Raw genomic sequence first — 5,763 nt, 5'->3', positions numbered from 1 at the left:
CTACTTTTGGGCTGAGATTGGCTGATTTTATAGGCCAAGCGTCATGATATGATTCCTCTAATTGCTATGGGTCTAGCAAGAAAAAAAAAAAAAAAGCCTAGAATGATGCTTATCCTTCCCATTGGTAAATTGACAAACGCTTTATAATTTTAATAGATTTCTACCCGACCAGCACTATCTAAATATAATAGTTACTGAAATCCTTAATGAAAATATTCCACTGAGGTCTCTCAAATTAACCATATCTGTTGTACAAAAACCGGATTTCGCAGAGAATTTCCAACCTTGCTCCTTTGCTTTGTGATACGGAGGCTTGACAGTAATTTTCTGGATTAATTACTCTACTTTGTTAGGAGAAGGCTGGAAGCCAGCCAGTGTGCAGGTCTCACAGTTAAGTTATTGAAGCTGTGTCTTCATATGAAATGAAGGTAGTGCAATTACTGGGTGAATTCAGAACTCTCTCAAAGTAGTCTACAAAATCATGGCGGAAGAGTGGACAAATGCACGTTTTTCTCTTCTGGAACACCGTCTCTTAGGACTTAGTGGATCCAGCAGTTGGAAGCGTCTTCTCTGTGGTTGCTGAGAATGAGGTTTGCAGAGGTGGAGGGCTCGCCCCAGCCTACGACATCTTTGCACTCCCACTCCAGGGCTCCTTTCTCACCGCAGAGCGCGCTGCCAATCTCCTCCCAACATACATCTGGAGGAAAACACGCTGTGCGACTCCTGAGACCACACAGCCAATGCCAGAATAACTTTAGTTTCTAGTCAACCATTTCAAAAGCTGATAGGAAGTCACACAGCGGCAAATATGGCCATCGCAAGATATGACAGAGGAAGGGGAAATTCTCAAGGGTCACAGACTCACACACAGGCTGCTGGCCTTCAGAGTCAAGCTACTGGGGATCTTCCCGGGAAGGAAAAACGGGAACGACTTTATTTGCTCTCTCCTTTCTCAATAAGACAAGCAAATGTCTTATCTCCAGCCCACCTCACCTGGAAAACTGGTGTCCTAGCCCCAAGGTCCCGTGAGCGTTCTTCTGCTAAAGACGAGGTCACCAAACCCACGGACAGAGCCCGAAGCCCCTGGTCGAGGGGTCAAGGCAAGCCTTTCCCTCTCTGAGAAGTGTCAGCTCTGGATGGTCCTCTCCTTCTTTGAAGATGAAATTCCAAAAGTCAGCTTAGAAAGGTGGCATTTAGCTAGACAGAACCCCCGGCTCTTTGTCCGGCACGTTAGAAAGCGGTTTCCTTCTTAACGAAGTGCATCCTCTTCTATCCCGCCGTTCCTTTGGTGCCTCAGTCTCTATCCAAGGGGTTTTCTAGAAGCAGCACAGGTGGCACACGTGAGTAGGATGCCCAGGTGTTTTTCACCGGCAGTTTAGATTCATCGCTGGGGTGAAGGCCCTTCAGATGCAGCCAGTGCTTCTCTGTGGCTAGAAAGAGAATACAGGATAGAGAATCAAATGTGGGTCGCCCTGGGGAGTCCCACGCCAGGTATGTAGGCTGAGCCGTCCCAGACCTTGGTGTTCTTGGTGCCAGGGGGTGAGGTGTGCTGAGAAGACGGTGTTGCACATGCTTTTTCTCCGTAGCCAGCAGGAGCTTCTAAAGAACAATCTCCACTACCAACCGGCATGTCCATTCTTAACTCATAGTCACCGTTTAATCAATAAATATTCACTTAGCGCTTGATCGGGCGCTGTATTAGGCACTCTTTAAGCTCCCAAGAGCAAATACGTGAACTCTCTGCTACCCTGACATCCTTGGAGCTGCCTTGCCCTCTCCTGCCCCTGCAACCAGCAGTCCTGCTTTGCCAACATTCAGAGCAGATCGCAGACCTGACCAGAATGGACACAGGGTGACCGGGGGGGCTCCTTGTTGCTGCAGTATGTGTTTAATTGGCTTGTTTGGCGATTCCTGCTGGAAGCAGAGCCTGGACTCTCGGCTGCTGAGAAAGGTGGGTGGTAGCACATGGATTCAGCATCAGACTCTCCTTTCCACTAACCTCTGGGACACCTGTGTCAGGTGGACAGAATTGTTCCAGAGCAGTGTATCAATTAGGCAAGCAGAGTCTCGGCGGGAGACTGGGGTTTGGAAACCACCCTTCCAAACTCTTCTCTCCAATTCTGTCTGTTTGTGTTTCTATTCGGTACTGTCACCCGATCACCTAGTCTCTTTGAAATGATGACCACTTAAGAAATAAAAACAAACAAACAGAAATACATAAAGGATACAGAAAAGCCTTTCTTTCTTCTAATTCCTGACTATCAAACCTTTGGAATCTATTTGACACCCAGGAGCATCTCAGTGGCAGAGCTGAGCAAAATCTCTATAAATTCCATATTATCTGTATTTGTTGGGACATACTATGTTCTGCTACTGTAACAAATAAAGGCCAAAATAGCAGGGGCTATTCTGTCTGTTGGTGTTTCTATTCTATTCAGTACCTGTCACCTAACAGGAGTTTGTATCTCGTGTCTGCAAAGTCCGATGCAGATCAGCAGGGTCCTCACCCACCTGGTGTCCCCAGGATCCAGGCTCCTCCCATCGTTCGATGCTATGATGTCAAGACATGGCTCCCAGAGAAGAGAGAGCACGGAAAGCTCTTAACTGCCTCCGACCAAAAATGTCCCGTCTCTTCGCACACAGCCCACTGGGCAGTGCCAGTCACATGGCCGCCAACTACTTTCAGGGCTGCTTGAGTCTTGCCCTGTGCTCAGGAAGGAGGGAAGACCAGATGTGGAAGGCACTGAGCATCTCTCCAGCTTCCACCTACGGTGGACGTGTGCACCAGACGTGTACAGTGTGGAGAGGTGTTTTCATTACAACCATCTTCAAAATTGTTAGCAATAGCCACAGCTGAAGATGTGTGTCCCACTGCTTTGGGGACAGTGAACTCACCAAGACCCCGAGGCCTGCAGTGGGGGTGGGAGGCAGGGCTTTCTCATCACCAGCCCCCCGGGGCATCACACCCTCTCTCTCACCTGAAGGTACAGATTCACTTCTCTGTAGCCATCCAGAGAGATGCGGGCCGGGGGTTGGGAGGGGGGAAGGACCCAGCCTGCACATTCACGCGCTGCTCCGCCCCAGACACCGGGTCTGGGAGATAGGACAGCTGACACAAATGATGCTGCCACCGGGGCTGGCAAAGGAGAATGGGGGAGAGGGCAGGGAACAGCTGCAGCCAGGTGGCACTCAGCACACAGCGGGTCCAGAGGCCGCTATCCTCCGTGACTGACGGGAGGTCACCGGACAGGGGTCAGCCCCCCACCCCCGTGACTACCGCTGCCCGGCACCCAGAGTGTGGCCCAGGGATTCCAACTCATCTATTATTTAGTTGGCAGGAATTTTTTAACACCTATACCTTTATGCTGTTTTCTTCTTTCACCAGCCTTAACAGGTACTATTGCATTTTACTCTTCATAACGCCTTGTAGAAAGTAGCCATGGAAGATATTGTTCTTGGTGTTTCAAATGAAGGAAAGCTGCCAACCACACTTCTATAAGGGAATCACCCGACGTGTGTACGGAGATTGGGGCTGCACCTGAGACCCGGCCCAGGGGCAGCCGTACAGATGGGCCTGGGGAGCTGCAATGCCCCCCCCGGGGGGAAGAGATCTGCAGGGGTTTCCCAGGGCGCCCCCTCCACTCTACCTGCCTCCTGCCTCAAGCCTGCTGACCTCAGGGTGGAGGCCAAGCTCCCACAGGAAGAGCTAACCCCACCCAAGACAGACCCCTGGCCGACACATCACCTTCCTGCCCCTCTGTGGACCCAGAAATTCCTTGAAATTCGAATTAGATCTGTCTTACTTTGGTAATTTGATGGCTTGTTCATTAAAGATGGAAAATAGATGCAATTCCTTCTTCTGTTCTTTTTCTACGGTCCAAGTGGTAGATGCTACAAATGGCCAAAAAGTATGGGAGTCTGCCTCTTCCAGAATAAGGGGACATTTGCACTGAAATAGGAAGTGTATTGTTTAGAACTAAAGAGAAAAGGGGGACCAAGAAAGCCAGGACTGGAAAAATAAGTCAAGATTTTACTGTTTTCAAACACAAGCCTCTCCATCAAGGAATACAGTGTGCTGTCCAGGTAACGGGCTCGATGGATGGGTAGCTCTCGGACTGATGCAGGATTGTATGAACACTGCAGAGGGAAGTGCTCTGGTGTCCAGGACATCTGGCTGTTCTTTCCACGTGGGCATAAACAAGCAACGTGCACCAAGCCGCGGGCTTGCCTCTGCTGTGATTTCAGCGCTGAAGAGCCAGGGGACAGATCGTGATAAAATGAACAGGGCAGGGGACCCATGTTGGGGTTAACCTGCCAGGGCAGAGGCGGTCATAAATCAGCATCCCGGCCACACATGGCAGCAGAAGGAGAATGTGCGAGGCGCCTTTAAGTCAGCCAGATTAAGCGGCACGACCACATCTAGGCAGTGTTTTCTCTTCTAGAAACTAGAAAGGTCTTTAGAGACAGATGGACTTCCGGTTTTCGAAAACTGTAAAACAGGGAGACAAGATGCAATATGCACAGAAAATTGATGTCAGTTGTGTTTATGCCTTTTTTCTTGCCAAAAAAACAGTCAATTCAGTCTTATGGGATGAAGGCTATGCCCTGTTTTCTTTAAAGTCTAATAATACTTTGGGTAACAAAATAGAAAAATCTGAATCTTCCTTGTTTTTTTTTTTAGAGAGAATTGATCAGAGCTTATTTATGAACAGACATTCATATCATGATGTTAAGAAAGCAGAATTGTTTGTTGGGTGCCCACTATGTGCCAGGAGTTTACTATGTTAGCATTTAATTTTTTTTGCTAAACTCCCCCTGAGGTAGGTTTAATTGGGACTGTTTTGCAGATGAGGAAACTGAGGCTCGGAAAAATGAAATAATTTTTCTAAAATCACACAACTCATAAGCGTTAGATCTGGAATCCAAAAGTTGGAAGGACAAAGCTGAGGTCAGCACCTCCGAGAGCTGGGGCTTCTTTTAGTCCTCCTATGGCCCATGTCAGTATTGGGAAGAATCTTATGCAGGGTAAAGGTAAGAGCATAAAAAACCTTCTAACTCTTCTTGAGGGTTGATTTGGTGCCAGCTGCCTTATTTGCACGGAGGGTCCAGACTAAATCCTTGGTGCACCGGGGACCTCACCGTCCACACTCAGATCATGTCAGTGGAGATGTCCTCATGCATCCCCCCAACATCCTGCCGCCCGTCCACATTCCTACCCATTGTAGAGATGAGGAAAGTCGAGCTCACAGAGTCCATAACTCATGCAGTGTCTCACACAAATCAGCAAATAAGTGCCGGAGCCAGGGGAGGTGCCCCAAATTCTCTTAAATTCCAAAGCCCGTGTCCTTCTACTATGTCTCATGATTCCATCCATAAAGAGAGGAAAGACCCTGCAGGCTTCCCAACCCCTTTATTTACTTACTTAAAAGTGGAGCTCCCACAGGGGTGCCGGCCAAGGTCAGAGGCAGGTGGCTTCCACTCCTGGGAACGGGTCGTCCAGGCAGGCATTCTCTGCAAACGAGGAAGTGATGCAGCGCTTCCAGGGGCTCAAAAGGAATTCACAGCATTTCATTTCGAAAACTACACAAGGACTCGGGGAGAGAAGATTCGGATTAAAAAGGATTGGACTTTTTACGTGAGATGGGAGCAAGTGACCAGCATTCCTGAATAATGAATCCACAGCAGGCAGGCGTCAGTTTGAAATGTAAATGGTGGAAGAAGATGCAACGCTGTCTCATCCAGGAGCAGATGATGTGACCGCAA

At 48.8% G+C, this 5,763-nt stretch overlaps 1 long non-coding RNA gene across 2 annotated transcripts in view; it reads right to left on the bottom strand.

Annotated features, from left to right (window-relative positions):
• Positions 1 to 4,010: 4,010 nt before the first annotated feature.
• The window catches only part of LOC132377390 (uncharacterized), a 2,184-nt gene continuing 431 nt past the window's right edge, over positions 4,011 to 5,763 (bottom strand). The window contains exons 1-2 of one of the 2 annotated variants that reach the window (XR_009506622.1): positions 5,423 to 5,763; positions 4,011 to 4,489 (exon numbers count right to left, since the gene is read on the bottom strand). The exon at positions 5,423 to 5,763 is cut by the window's right edge and continues 431 nt beyond it. This is a non-coding gene — a long non-coding RNA (uncharacterized LOC132377390). The remainder of the gene's footprint in view (positions 4,490 to 5,422) is intronic. The other variant, XR_009506623.1, reaches the window with a different exon arrangement.

The sequence above is a fragment of the Balaenoptera ricei genome, chromosome 13, assembly GCF_028023285.1.
Source record: "Balaenoptera ricei isolate mBalRic1 chromosome 13, mBalRic1.hap2, whole genome shotgun sequence".
Taxonomy (NCBI): domain Eukaryota; kingdom Metazoa; phylum Chordata; class Mammalia; order Artiodactyla; family Balaenopteridae; genus Balaenoptera; species Balaenoptera ricei.
This window is presented reverse-complemented; position numbering and strand designations above follow the sequence as displayed.